Genomic DNA, 16029 nt, shown 5'->3' on the forward strand with positions numbered 1-16029 from the left:
TCTCTGAGGTGTAGGTACACCCACAGTGCTGTTAGGGAGGGAATTCTATGATTTTGACCCAGCGACAATGAAGGAACGGCGATATGTTTTCATGTTAGGATAGTGAATGACTTGGATGGGGATTTCCAAATGGTGGTGTTCCCAGGTATCTGCTGTTCTCATCTTTCTAGATGGTAGTGGTCGTGGGTCTGGAAGGTGCTTCCTTAGGAAATTGGTGTGTTGTTGCCGTGCATCTTGTAGATCGTACACACTGCTGCAACTGTTCGCTGATGGTGGAGGGATTGGATGTTTGTGGAAGTGATACCAATCAAGTGGGCTGCCTTGTACTGGATGGTGTCAAGCTTTCTGAGTGTTGATAGAGCTGCACTCATCCAGGCGAGTGGCGAGTATTCCATTGCACTCCTGACCTGAACCTTGTAGATGGTGGACAGGCTTTGGGGAGTCAGGAGGTGAGTTACACGCCACAGGATTCCTAGCCTTTGACCTGCTCTGGTAGCCACGGTTTTTATAAGGTAGACCAGTTCAGTTTCCTGTCAATAGTAACCCCTAAAAAGAGTTAACCTTGGATCCTTTTAATACTACCCCTCAGTGACATATATACAGCATCCAATGCACTGCAGTGGACTCCCAGTCATAATAAAAAGAATGTAAATTTGTGACGGATGTATTTCTCACCATAAACAAATTTCTTAGGAATGATATTTACAATTGGCAAAATGATCCTGACAGATGAAGGCTGCACACACACACACCCACAAACTCATAAATTTTATGTGCAATTTCTCTCTGAATATCCTCAGGTCACCAATCTACAGCACTAATGAGGATTATGCAAGTGGTAGATCCAGGTGCTGTTGGAGAAAAGATTCATGACCTAGAAACTCATTCACACATCATTCAGTTTAGCACGGCAAGACTGAACATGCCTTAGATGTGGTGAAATCGAAAAATAATTATTTCTAGGCTATCTAAGAGACATAAGAGATTTTAATGTAATGACTTTGATGCTATTAGCAATCATAGCAGTATTAATGATTTTAGCAATTTTTGCTATTTTAATAGACTTAAAATAGTGTCTAAAATAATGCTGATAATAATTGATTATACAATGTCAAATTTGAACATATAGGCCACTGAAGTTATATTCACCAGGTTAACGTTAATATATCCGACATTCTTTGTCATAAAGCAAGGATACAGACCCTTGGGCTGAGTGAGTTTATGGTGACTATGCTGCCCACCCAGCTAGTCCAATTTCCTGCATTCGGCCCATAACACTCTCAATCTGATCCCTGCATGTACCTATTTGCTGCTTCTTAATTGATACTCTTGTATCTGCCTCAACCACTTTCTCTGACAGCTCGTTCCATATACTCACCGCCCTCTGCATGGAAAAAGTTGCCCCTCATATCCCTTCTAATTTTTTTCCCTTACACCCCAAATCTATTCTCCCTAATTTTGGACTCCATTACACTGGGGAAAAGACTATTAACTCAACCTTATCTATGCCTCTCATAATTTTAAATATTTCCATAAGATCGCTCTTATTCTATTATGTTACAAAGAGTAAAGACCAAGTCTTGCCAACCTCTCCCTATAACACTGGCCCTTTAGTCTTGGTACAACTTCATAAACATTTTCTATACTCCTTCCAATTTAACCACAACTGGGTGACTATAACTGTACACAGTACTCCAAGTGCCGCCTCACCAGTGAATTATACAACTTCAGTAACTCTCCCATTACCATTGTAGGGAACTACCTGGCCTGTAGTTCCTGGCTTTTTCTTGCGACACTTTCTAAACAGTAGAACGGCATTCGCCACTTTCCAGTCTTCAGGGACTTCATCAGTCGCTAATGATGAAGCAAATATCTCTGCAAGTTTCTCCACAATTTCTTTTCCAGCCTCCCACAAAATCTGAGGGTACACTCAGTCAAGCCCTGGGTACTTAATCACCTAAATGTGCTGTAAGGCGGCAAATATCTCATTCCTGGTAATATGAATGTCCTTCAAAATATCACAACTTGTTTCCCTTTTCTCTTGAACAATCAAAATTAACTCTTCTATTGCCCGCCCCTAGTTGCCCTTGAGAAGGTGGTGATGAGCTGCCTTCTTGAACTGCTGCAGTCTCTGAGGTGCAGGTACACCCACAGTGCTGTTAGGGAGAGAATTCCATGATTTTGACTCAGCGACAATGAAGGAACGGCGATATGTTTCCAAGTCAGGATGGTGAGTGACTTGGATTGGGATTTCCAAATGGTGGTGTTCCCAGGTATCTGCTGTTCTCGTCTTTCTAGATGGTAGTGGTCATGGGTCTAGATGGTAGTGGTCATGGGTCTGGATGGTAGTGGTCATGGGTCTGGAAGGTGGGTGCTGCCTTAGAAAATTGGTGTTTTGTTGCAGTGCATCTTGTAGGTCGTACACACTGCTGCAACTGTTGATCAATGGTGGAGAGATTGGATGCTTGTGGAAGCAGCACCAATCAAGTGGGCTGCTTTGTACTGGATGGTGTCAAGCTTTTTGAATGTTGACGGAGCTGCACTCATCCAGGCGAGTGGCGAGTATTCCATGACACTCCTGACCTCAGCCTTGTAGATGGTGGACAGGCTTTGGGGAGTCAGGAGGTGAGTTACACGCTGCAGGATTCCTAGCCTTTGACCTGCTCTGATAGCCATGGTGTTTATAAGGTAGAGCAGTTCAGTTTCCTGTCATTAACCCTTATAAAGAGTTAACCTTGGATCCTTCTATGTTTCTATCACAAATGTTTCATCAGAAAACACTGAGACTTACTCTTTCCCTAGTCATCCTTTTACTTTTGATATAGCAAACAGGCCTCTTAGGATTTTCTTTAACATCACCTGCCAGATCGATCTCTTATCCTCCCTTTGTCCTTCTGATTTCCCTCTTACATGTGTTCTTAATCTTTTTATTGTTTTCAAGGAATCGTCTCATCTTGGATCCCCAAAACCCAGCTCTGGCTTCCTTCTTTTCCTTAACCAGGGCTTCCATATCTCTCATCAGCCAAGGATCCCTAAATTTTCCAGGTTTACCCTGCACCGTAACAAGAGGATACTGCTCCTGGACATCTGATGTCATGTTCTTGATAGGTTAAATTGGTTGTAAGGAATACAAATGTCATGTTGCATTCATTTAGAGAGGACTAGAATATAAAAGCAAGGATATCCTTGTGGGCAGGTTTGCCAGAACCATTGGGGATGGTTTAAACCAAACTGGCAGGGGGATGGGAACCAGAGTGAAAGGAGTAAGGATGAGGATGGTATACAAGTTGATGCAGAGTGTAATGAGACTGTGAAGATGGAAAGGCAGATGATACGGCAAAATTGCAGTCAGTGGGATGAGTTGAAGTGTAACATGCAAGCAAAATCAAAAAGGGCAATGAATATAGGAATGACTAAGTGGTATATTTGAATGCATGCAGTATACAGAATAAGGTAGATTATCTTGTAGTGCAGTTAGAGATTGGCAGGTATGATGCAGTCTGACTAAGTATTTCTTTCCCTGCCTTTACTATGTGCCTGGCTACCCTGATTAGATACCTGCTCTTGCTGGCTACTGCTTTATCCCATGCTTTGCTTCTGCTCGCAGTATCACCCCACTGTCAATCCTTTTCCAAATGTTCTTTCAAATATATATTTGCAATTTATGTAATATATATTTTACTGAAATTGAGGCTTTTATTAAAAACACACCAAGATTAAATATTAGATTAATACGGTTGAAATCACATGTAGTCAATATAATAGGAAAGGCTTGTCATAATTTGGATAGGATCCTTCTTTGTTACACCAAAACACTGTTATATTTCATGCCCATGTCAAATCAGGATTTCTAGAAAGAGTCATGGAACTAGCTAGAAACAGCCTGGAACATCAGTATGATGTTTAACCCCCTTGAAAGGATACACTAAAGTGCAGCTGGCCTTAGTTCCATAATTTGCTTCATGGTGACTGGAGGACGGCGTTGATCCTTAAAAACATTCTCATCAGCAACTTGAAATTGATCTCGCCAAAGTAGTTTGGCGATGAGATGTGGCACACATACAGCTCTGGAATGGGACTTGGAAAGTCTGTGCTTGCCATTATAGGGGATCAACAGGATACATATGGGTTCCCTTCTTGAGGACTGACTGTAAACCAAATTTTCCATAAGTCAGAAATATAAAAGTATCAACAGCCTTTGGGGACTGATTTGCAAAGAATAGGTTAGGGAAGGTCAGCATAGGTGACAGGCATTGTTACAGCAAGTGGACTGTGACAAATGTTGGTCTGAATGCAGCCCAGGTGGTGTGATGGGTGGAGCTGGTTGCTAAGAAGTGAGGTAGCTATCAGAAGTTTAATAAGGAAAGTGTGTGCTAATAAGATGTGGCTCAGGGTTTGCCACATTTATTCTTACCTGGTCTAATTCGGCGAAACATTGGCTTTTTCTGTGGGAGATCTCTGCTTTGTTTCCAGTGCAGGAATGGAGGACTAAATCTGACAGTAGAATTTATGTAAAGTCAGATTTGTTTAAGTCAGGTCTTCTGGAGCAACACACACACAAAATGCTGGAGGAATTCAACAGGTCAGGTAGCATCTATAGAAATGAATTGAGACCTTTCTTCAGGACCAGAAAGAAAGGGGAAAATGCCAGAATAAGAAGGTGGGATGAGAAGAAGGAGGCCAAGCTAGAAGGCGATAGGTGGAGCCAAGTGGTGGGGGAAGGGGTAATGAGTAAGAAGCTGAGAAGGAAAAGGCAAAGGCCTGGAGAAGAAGGAATTTGATAGGAGAGGAGAGTGGACCATAGGAGAAAAGGAAGGAGGAAGGGCACCATGGTGAAGTGATAGACAGGTGTGAAGAGGTAAGAGGACAGAGTAGTGAATAAAAGAAGAGGGAAGGGGTAGGTGAAAAATACCAGAAGGAGAAATTGATGTTTATGCCATCTTATCGGAGGCTCCTTAGATGGAATTTGAAGTATTGCTTCTCCAACCTGAGTGTGGCTTAATCATGGCAGAAGAGGAGGCTGTGGACCAACATGGCAAAACAGGAATGGGAATAGGGATTAAAATGGTTGATCACTGAGAAATATGGCTTTTTGTGAATGGGGCAGAAGTGCTAGACAAAGCAGCTTCTCAATTTATGTTGGATCTCACCAATATATAGGAGGCCACATCAGGAGCACCGGACATAGCAGACAAGTGAAGTGTTGCCTCACCTAGAAGGACTGTTTGGGGTCCTGAATGCAGGGATACATGCCAGGAGGGAGACTCGTGAGGCAAGATGAATGGACAAGGGAATCATGAAAGGAGAGATCCCTGTTGAAAGTGAAGAATGGGGTGGGGGCAAGTAAAGATGTGTTTGGTGGTAGGGTCTCATTGAAGTTGGCAGGTGATTGGGAATAATGTGTTGGATGTAGAGGCTCATGAGGTGGTAGATGAGGACAAAGCAGCAGGACGACGGTGTGAAGCAGGTGAGGGCAGCCTCAATGGTGGAGACAGCCTGTATTTCATCATTAGCATGCTCCAGATAGGACTGGTGTTACTAAACACCTATACACAGTGTTGTTACAAAGAAAGCAGCATCCATCATTAGTGACCTCTACCATCCAGGTCATGCTCTCTTCACCATCAGGAAGAAGGTAAAGGAGCCTCAGGATTCACACCACCAGGTTCAGGAACAGTTATTACCCCTCAACGATCAGGGTCTTGAAACAGAGGGGATAACTTCACTTGCCCTATCACTGAAATGTTCCCACACCCTATGGACTCACTTTCAAGTACTCTTCATCTTATGGTCTTGATTTTTATTGTTTATTTATTTATTAATATTATTAATATTTTTATCTCTTCTTTCCTTTTGTATTTGCAGTTTGTTGTCTTTTGCACACTGGTTGTACACCCAGTTTAAATCGTCTTTCATCGATTCCATTATGGTTATTGGATTTATTAAGTATACCTACAAGAAAATGAATCTCATGGTTGTATATAGTGACATATATGTACTTTGATGATAAATTTACTTTGACCTTTTGACTTTGAAATCTATTTACAGTTGGTCATGTCACTGCTTCGTACCCTAAGATTTCTGAGCCTCCCTGGCCAAAGCCATCACTGCCCAGCCAAGTACTGAAATGCAACCATTACTGTTACTACTGCTGCATCTGTGGAATGTACATATATCTCAGCAGCTTAGTGCAGAGAGAACCTCACTGTTAGTTATTTGCACGCTCTGCAGACTTGGAATGTGTCTAAACAGCCTGAAGCTACCCTGTCAGAGCTCTCAATGTCAATGGTGTATCCTTTCCAATAGGCAGAAAAATAACAAACCAACAGGATGTGCTCTTGGTTTGAATATGTCCCAAACACTATGTGATGTTTTGAGCTCTAATTTATTTGGACAGGCAGTAATAAGTTTGCAATTAGCGATGTAATTAGGTGTACAACTGATGTTGGGAAAACGTTGGAAGCACTAATGCGGCTCCCTACAGGAAGTGCACTGTCCATATTTACAATTTGTGCAACTTCACACAAGAATGATAGCAATTTACTATGTCATCCTATTTCTCTGCAGCAATTTCCGAGAAATTGCTTGACATCACACTAAATGAACTGGTCGAAAATCCAGCTTTGGTAAACGGGAATCCTTTGCATCATCGCTCATACAGAAATTTGACTTGGACAGCATGAGTATCATATTCACCTAGTAATAAGAAGTCCAAGAAAAACTCTAACTATTAGTAAGCAAACACCTAAAGATTTAAAAAATCCATTGCAGTACAGAAGAAACAATCTGATATTAGAACTAGACAACGTACTGTGAGTGTTATATTTACAAACGTAGTAAAGTACATAACCAAAACAAATTTTTATCAGATTATTAAAAGACAACTGAGATTGATAGGCTTAGACATATGTCTGGAGATGGTGTTGTTGTAGATAACTCTCCTCGTAGTTAACTCACCCTTGACAGAAGGAAGTGAAGCTAGGAGACTCACTATCTCTCATACTTTTTAACATTGCTATGGAAGCTCTTGTGTTCATTAGAAACTGAGTGAGTAAGCTATTATTTCAAAAAAATAGCTAATAGGCTTTTACTAAAGATATTGTTTGCAACATTTTGATACAGCTAAAAGTGTTGCTATTTTAGACCATAAGACCATAAAACCGTAAGACATAGGAGCAGAATTAGGCCATTTGGCCCATCGAGTCTGTTCCGCCGTTCAGTCATGGCTGATCCTTTTTTGCTTTCCTCAGCCCCACTCCCTGGCCTTCTCTCCATAACCTCTGATGCCGTGGCTAATCAAGGACCTATCAATCTCTGCTTTAAATACATGCAACAACCTGGCCTCTACAACTGCCTGTGGTAACAAACTCCACCAGTTCACCACCCTCTTGACAAAAGAAATTTCTCCACATCTCTGTTTTAAATGGACGTCCCTCTATCCTGAGGCTGTGCCCTCTTGTCCTAGACTCCCCCACCATGGGAAACATCCTTTCTATGTCTGCTCTGTCTAGGCTTTTCAACATTCAAAAGGTTTCAATGAGAACCTCCCCCCCGCTGCATCCTTCTAAATCCCAGCAAGTACAGACCCAGAGCTATAAAGCCTTCCCCGTATGATAACCCTTTCATTTCCGTAAACCTCCTCAAAACCCTCTACAATGCCAGCACATCTTTAGAATGAGGAGCCCAAAACTGTTCACAATACTCAAGGTGAAGCCTCACCAGTGCCTTATAAAGCCTCAGCATCACATCCCTACTCTTGTATTCGAGACCTCTTGAAATGAATGCTAACATTGCACTTTGGAGTTGTTACAGATTTACAAATTAATGTTAATATGATTAGATTCAATATGACAGATATGGCATCAAAATTTATTTTTCATATGTTGGATAGCTGGATTACTGATGTACAATGACTACAGATGATCGAGCTTGGAGGCATCATAAACTGATCCCGAAATCAACATAGTCAGGGTGCAATGGTTAGTAATCAGAGATAAATTAAATATTTGGATTAAAACTCAATGGATTAGAATTTTTAGAAATTTTAAGAACATATATGATACCTACGTTTTACTATCGTTACTTTAATGGACATATACCAAAATAATTTAGTAAGTCTGGATTTTCTGATAAAGATTTCCATTGAGAGTTTTTCTGGTTGATTGACGGTAACTAGTGTAGTTCCGCAGGGGCTGATGTTGGGACCTCTTGTTTTCACATTACATGTCAATGATTTGGATGATGGAATTGATGTCTTTGAGTTTACAGATGATACAAAGATAGGTGAAGGGGGTAGGTAGTGCTGAGAAAGCAGAAAAACTTAGGGGAAATACTACATAGTGCAATAGATTGGAGTAAGTTGAATGAGAGTAAGGAACTTTATGTGAAGGCTGAAATACAAGGGTATGTGCAGTAACTCGCTCCAAAGCCTGAGGCGTGAGATTAGAAACCAAACCACTTAGAAAATAAATCAAAACCTTCTGATCTAATACTGAAGGAAGTCATTTGTCTGCCTTCCATCTGGAAGACACACTATTAACATAAAGAAAGCTAATATTAAGCAGGGAAATAAAGAGAGATAGAGATTTTCCACAGGCCTCTTTGCGACAAATAGGGGTATATTTTCTAAATTTCTGGTATCATGTTAGTAGAAGAATGAGGGGATCTTATTGAATCCTGTTGGGTATTGAAAGGCCTTAATAGAGTGGATGTGGAGAGAATGTTTCCTATAATGTGGGAGTCTAAGACCAGACCGCGCAGCCTCTGAATAGAAGGACATCACTTTAGAATAGAGATTGAGGAATTTCTTTAGCTAGAGTCCGATGAATCTGTGGAATTCATTGCCACAGGCGGTTGTGGCAGCCACGTCTTTCGGTATATTTAAAGCGGAGGTTGACAGGTTCTTGATCAGTAAGGGCTTCAAAGGTTTTGGGAAGAAGGCAGGAGAATGGGGCTGAGAGGGTTAGTAAATCAGCAATGATGAAATGGCAGAGCATACTTGATGGGCTGAATAGCCTGATTCTGTTCCTATGAATTATGGTCTTATGGTCTTAAATTTAATACTCAAAGATAATTTTCAATGATCTGTCCACGTCAGGATAAATGAAATGAAGAACAAAATGGTTTATTCAACAGAGAACCATGGGGTCGGGCTGAACTTATAACGCAGCATAAATAGATGCAATTGATAAAATAACACTGAAGGATAATTTACTTGTGATAGAGAGAACTCCGATTTGTTAAAGCCTGATATATTTCATGACAACATTCATACCACACCACAAATGTCAAAATACTCTCTGAAAGTCAAAGGGACAATGATATCTTAAATATAATTTGTTCTTTGGTAGTTCCAGGAGTTTATCCATCTTACTCTTTCAACAAAATCAATGATCTTTCAAGCAGCATAAGTTACTGTGTTTCAATCTCTATTCTGTGATCATAATTTCACTGATTTTGCTGAGAGGAGCTTGTTACCAATTCTTGCTGCTCAGATTCCCCTTTTCCTTATACTTACCTGGTCTAAATCCATAAAATCTAACTTGCTGACCTTGAGCACCTTGGACTTGATTGGCAAGGCCCTGTGAGGCATTTGGGTCTAGCATGACTTAAATCAAATTAAGGCCTCAAACCCACCACCCCAAATCTGACATGAAAGTCTTTGACTGACAACCAATTAATCAGGTTTGCATTCTATCAATGTTTGGAATGCTTTTCAATATCCTTAACATTCAGAAATCCATTTCCTAGAAATTTTTCCTCAACTTTATTTTTATCCTGTGTGGACCATTTATGAGTTATTTCACGTCATTGGGTAAGACATGGCATGAAAGGATGAAAATATATAGCCTGTAAAGATTCCTTATTGAAAATCTGTATGAAGAACAAAGTTAAGCTCCATATTTGGTTCTGAATGAAAAGAGAATTGCTTCCTGCAATTCTTTGCCATTGAAAGGTTTAACAGTTTTGACACACCAATATCAAGAATAGCTATGTCTTGACCAACTGATATTTTATAGACGTATAACTTGTAATTTTTAACATATTAAAATTTTTATACATCTTTTACTATTAAGCTGGGTGTTTTATCTGAAAGCAGATTTATCTTTCTAATGTTTTGAGTTTTGTTTTAGCAAATTTAGGTTTATATTATTACCTCAATACATCAAATAATGACAAATACAATTATAATTATTCTTTCAAGTACCTGCTTCTGAATGCATACAAGCTCAAATTTGGGGAGCAGTGGGAATCTGGGGAACATCTTTCCCTCCCCCCCTCTCCCTGCATTCCGCAGGGATCGCTCCCTACGCAACTCACTTGTCCATTCGTCCCCCCCATCCCTCCCCACTGATCTCCCTCCTGGCACTTATCCGTGTAAGCGGAACAAGTGCTACACATGCCCTTACACTTCCTCCCTTACCACCATTCAGGGCCCCAAACAGTCCTTCCAGGTGAGGCAACACTTCACCTGTGAGTCGACTGGGGTGATATACTGCGTCCGGTGCTCCCGATGTGGCCTTTTATATATTGGTGAGACCCGACGCAGACTGGGAGACCGCTTTGCTGAACATCTACGCTCTGTCCGCCAGAGAAAGCAGGATCTCCCAGTGGCCACACATTTTAATTCCACATCCCATTCCCATTCTGACATGTCTATCCACGGCCTCCTCTACTGTAAAGATGAAGCCACACTCAGGTTGGAGGAACAACACCTTATATTCCGTCTGGGTAGCCTCCAACCTGATGGCATGAACATCGACTTCTCTAACTTCCGCTAAGGCCCCACCTCCCCCTCGTACCCCATCTGTTACTTATTTTTATGCACACGTTCTTTCTCTCACTCTCCTTTTTGTCCCTCTGAATATACCTCTTGCCCATCCTCTGGGTCTCCCCCCCCCCCCCGTCTTTCTCCCCGGACCTCCTGTCCCATGATCCTCTCGTATCCCCTTTTGCCAATCACCTGTCCAGCTCTTGGCTCCATCCCTCCCCCTCCTGTCTTCTCCTATCATTTTGGATCTCCCCCTCCCCCTCCAACTTTCAAATCCCTTACTCACTCTTCCTTCAGTTAGTCCTGACGAAGGGTCTCGGCCTGAAATGTCGACTGCACCTCTTCCTACAGATGCTGCCTGGCCTGCTGCGTTCACCAGCAACTTTGATGTGTGTTGTTTCAAATCCCTTACTCACTCTTCCTTCAGTTAGTCCTGACGAAGGGTTTCGGCCTGAAACGTCGACTGTACCTCTTCCTAGAGATGCTGCCTGGCCTGCTGCGTTCGCCAGCAACTTTGATGTGTGAAGCTCAAATTTGGCTCTGTTCTTCAACTATTGTCTCCCCAATGACCCATATAATACCATTCTGAAACTTCCAAATATGTATGACATTTTCTAGGCATACCGTATTAAAGCTCAAGTTGGGAACTGGCCTATTGTGACTCATAGCACCAAAGTGGAACTATCAACCTTGTTTAAAACGAGATGTACTGCATCTAGGACCTCTCACCCCCACCCACAACTATTATACTAGAACTGCATATACAGGGACCAAGGTATGGTGAAGTTATTTTTTAAACAAATATCACATGATGGTTAATGTCACTACTGTGCTTAAAGTACATATGGATTACACTCGCAAAACTGCTCGAAAGCTATCAAACATGCTACAAACTACTGATTACCATTCACAACTGCTAACCAAAGGACTCATGTTGCCTACAGAAACAAAAGTGACACAAATGAATTTACAGGTTCTTGACTTCTTTTCAGAGATGTTATTAATATAGAGATTACCTGGTATCACAAACTCATGTTATAGCAGGTGTTTGCTACTGAAATCCATTAGAAGTAGTGTCCTGAAGATCACAATGAGTTCTACTTCCTCCCGTGTTTCAACAGAACTCATTGGGTAGCCAGAGTTTGCAGGCCCTGAAGCCTCTCGTTTCACTCCACTTGCAGCATGAAACGACCCAGGAATGTTCAACCTGTAAGGAAGTATTAAAATATGACAATAAATGTGAACATTCAAATATCTCATACATCCCCAAAAAAACTAAAAAGTGTGAACTATCAGTGTATAAGGACGGGCAGCAGGCAGATGGACCGTCTTAGCTCTAGGTCTCCATGGATTCTGCGCTCTGGGGCGAGTGCAATCTGAGATTTGTGTGCACAACAATAGCTGCCTTCACATCACATCATCAAAGATCAAGCAACACACATCAAAGTTGCTGGTGAACGCAGCAGGCCAGGCAGCATCTGTAGGAAGAGGTGCAGTCGACGTTTCAGGCTGAGACCCTTCGTCAGGACTAACTAACATCATCAAAGATCATGGCTTGTTGTGACAACTGGTCTACCTGAGAACATAAGAAATAACAGAGAGTTGTGGAGACAGCTCAGCACATCACAAAAAAACAGTCCTGCCAAAGGGCTTCGGCCCAAAACGCTGACTATACTTTTCTCTATAGCTGCTGCCTGTCCTGCTGAGTTCCTCCAGCATTTTGTGTGATACAGCTGGAGGACTTCTTTGTCGTCTGATATTAGACCAAAGGAATTTGTATAGGGAATGTATGGAAAGGCCAATATTAAGCCTTACACCATTCTTCAATTCCCGTTCCAGCAAAATGGAGAATGATGTAAGGCTTAATCTTAAGTTATCTTTCTGATGGAATGTGAGAACAGCATCTTTGGAAAACAGGAGAACCGTACTCAGAGAAATGCAGCCATTATCACCATCACCGAGTGCATTTTAAAGACAGGTTGTTTTCCGTGATCAGTTCGTTTGACTTCAGAGGTTGGGAAGATGTTAGAGTACAGTACTGAGGATGAGGTTTTGGGGTATTTTAAGCACATGATAAAATTGGCCGAAGTCAGCGTGGTTTCCTTAATGAGAAATCTTACCTGACAGTTATTCTGTTGGAATTCTTTGAGGAAATAACAGGCAGGATAGGCAAAGGAGACTCAGTGGATATTGTTTGCTTGGGTTTTCGGAAGGTCTTTGACAAGATGCTGCACATCAGGCTGCTTAACAAGATAAGAGCTCATGGTAGTACAGTAAAGATAGAAGATTGGTTGTCTGGTAGGAGGCAAAGAGTGAGAACAAAAGGGGCCTTTTGTGTTCGGCTGCTGGTAACTAGTGGTGTCGATGTTGGGACCTCTTCTTTTCATGTTATATGTCAATGATTTGGATGATAGAATTGGCGTCTTTGAGCCGAGTTTAGACGATATAAAGATAGATGGAGGAGCAGGTAGTGTTGAGGAAATAGAGAAACTGCAGAAAAACTCGGGAAAATACTATATAGTACAATGGATTGGAGTAAGTTGAATGAGAGCAAAGAACTTTTTGTGAAGGCTGAAATACAAGGGGTGCGCATGAACTTGTCCCTGCCTCAGGTGTGAGATTCGCAAACAAACCACTTACAAAAGAAGTCAAAACCCTGTAATCTAGTATTGAACAATCCTTCCATCTAGAAGATCCTAGATTAACGTAAGCCATATATTAAGGACAGAAGTAAAATGGGATAGACATTTTCCATGGGCCCATGTGACACACAGGGGTACATTTTCTAAATTTCTAGCACTATGTTAGCTGACAGGATTGCATATCGAGTATTTAAACATTTAGAATTCAAGATAAAAGTTCTCAGCTGAAATTTCTTGCTCATTGGTGACTATTTTATTATTCTCACTTTGTTAGCAAGGAAAAAAATGTCCATGGTTTGTTTAATTGCTTAAGTTCCTTGTGTTTACAGAATTCCAGTCAGTTGTTTTCAGGTGTTATATTGTTGAATTACTGATGAACTTTCAATTGGATATCTTAGTTGACAAGATTATGTTACAGTATAGATTGACAAAATGTATTGGTTTTGTATTTGTACAACCGTTTTGGTTTCTTGCATACATTTATTGCAAAAAAACTGTGGACTCGACCTTAGAATCTTAAGATATAGAAGAAAATTAGGCCATTTGGCCCATCTGCCATTCCATCATAGCTGACTTATTATCCCCCTCAAGCCTATTCTCCTACCTTCTTCCTGTAACCTTTGATACCCATACTAAGCAAGAACCTAGGCCGTTGATAAAAATCACAATGCTGAATTTTGGTTATGACTTTTCAGAGATATCAGAATCAAAAATCAGACAAAAGCATCTCAGTATAACTCAAATATCAATTAATAAATTTAATAGAGCAACCATGCAAATTACATGTCCATTGAAATGTACATTTGGTGCAGGTACGGAAGGCAAATGCATTGATAGTATTCATTTCACGAGGACTAGAATATAAAAGCAAGGATGTAATCCTGAGGCTTTATAAGGTATTGGTTAGACTGCACTTGGAGTACTGTGAGATGTTTTGGGCCTCTTATCTAAGAAAGAATGTGCTGATATTGGAGAGAGTCCAGAAGAGGTTCATGAAAATGATCCTGGGAATGAATAAGTTAACATACTGTATGAGGAGTGTCTGATGCCTCTAGGCCTGCTGTCTAGGTCTATAGGCTGCAGTTTAGAAGAATAAGGGGAATCTCATTGAAACCTATTGAATATTGAAAAGCCTAGTCAGAGTGGATGTGGAGAGGATGTTTCCAATAGTGGGAGAGTCTTGGAGCAAAGGGGACAGCATCAGAATACAAGGACATCCATTGAGAACAGAGTGAGGCGAGATTTTTTAGCCAGGGTCTGGTGTATCTGTGGAATTCATTGCCACATATGAAATTACAGGTCTTAGAGTGATTTTTGGGTTTAGCATATTTATACTTAGCAGATGACTTTGGCCACCACTCTTTGGGTCTGAGTGTAAATTGTGGATTTACAAAGTACTTTGGAGTACAGCTCTGAAACAATGGTTCTTAAAATCCATGAATCCCAGACCAGACAATGCTGATTAAAATTCATTTGGATGTCTGTGGTGTGGGTGCGAATTGAGAGGTACGAAATTTGTCTGTAGTTTCAAAGAAAGCATTGTAGATACATTGTAAATATGGAATTGTCCTTTAGTACATAAAATACCAAGCCCAACTTTGGGCCAGCCAGACCTTTCCACTGAAAGGGTCTCCATATGATCCCTGCTTTATCTTGTTTTATTGAATAAAGAACCTGCTTCATAGCTGCCAATACTTTTCTCTGGTGACTTCATTCATGCAACAGCAACAGGAAAAGAGTAGGAGAATGGGGTTGAGAGGAAAAATAAATAGGCCATGATGGAATAGTAGAACAGACTTAATGTGCTGAATGGCCTAATTCTGCTCCTCTGTGTTCTGGTCTGATGGTTGTAAACTTAATACTCAAAGTTAATCTTTTACGATCTGTATATGTCAGGTTAAATGAAACAAAGAACAAATAGGTTTATTCAAAAGGGAACCATAGGGTCAGGCTGAACTCATAATGCAGCATAAATAGATGCAATTGATAAAATAACTCTAAAGAATAATTTACTTGTGACAGAGAGAACACCGATTTGTTAAAGCCTGATATATTTCATGACAACAGATTCATGCCACACCACAAATGTCAAAATACTCTCTAAAAGCGAAAAGGACAATGATATCTTAAGTGTCATTTGTTCTTTGGCAGTTCCAGTATTCTATTCATCCTACTCTTTCAACAAAATCAACAATCTTTCAAGCAGCATAAGATACTATGGTTCCAACTCTATTCTGTGATTTTAATTCTAGTGAATTTGCTAAGAGGTTCTCATGGTTCAGATTCCTCATTACCCTTCACTTATTTGTTTCAGATCCAAAAAATCTAGCTTGCATCCTGGACTTGATTGGCAAGGCCCTGTGAGGCATTTGAGCCTAACGTGACTTAAAAGGGCCCAACAAAAGCCCACCCACCAACCCAAATCTCGTGTGAAATTCTTTGACAGACAACTAATTAATTATTCCCCAGGTTTACATTCTATCAATGCTATTAATGTTTGGAATGCTTTTCAGTTTCCTTGACATTTAGAAATTATCCATTCCTAGAAATTCATGTATATGTTTTCCCTCAACTTTGTTTTTATCCTGTGTGGGCCATTTCTGTGTTAATTCACTT

General features: G+C 40.8%; 1 protein-coding gene across 2 annotated transcripts in view; it reads right to left on the reverse strand.

Annotated features, from left to right (window-relative positions):
• LOC140196469 (dnaJ homolog subfamily C member 5-like) overlaps positions 1-11972 on the reverse strand; it is a 166147-nt gene extending 154175 nt beyond the window's left edge. For both annotated transcript variants that reach the window (XM_072255863.1, XM_072255779.1), the window contains exon 1: positions 11788-11972. The gene's annotated coding sequence lies outside the window, so the exon portion shown is untranslated. The remainder of the gene's footprint in view (positions 1-11787) is intronic.
• Between the last annotated feature and the right edge of the window lie 4057 nt (positions 11973-16029).

Source organism: Mobula birostris, chromosome 1 (assembly GCF_030028105.1).
Source record: "Mobula birostris isolate sMobBir1 chromosome 1, sMobBir1.hap1, whole genome shotgun sequence".
Classification (NCBI taxonomy): Eukaryota; Metazoa; Chordata; class Chondrichthyes; order Myliobatiformes; family Myliobatidae; genus Mobula; species Mobula birostris.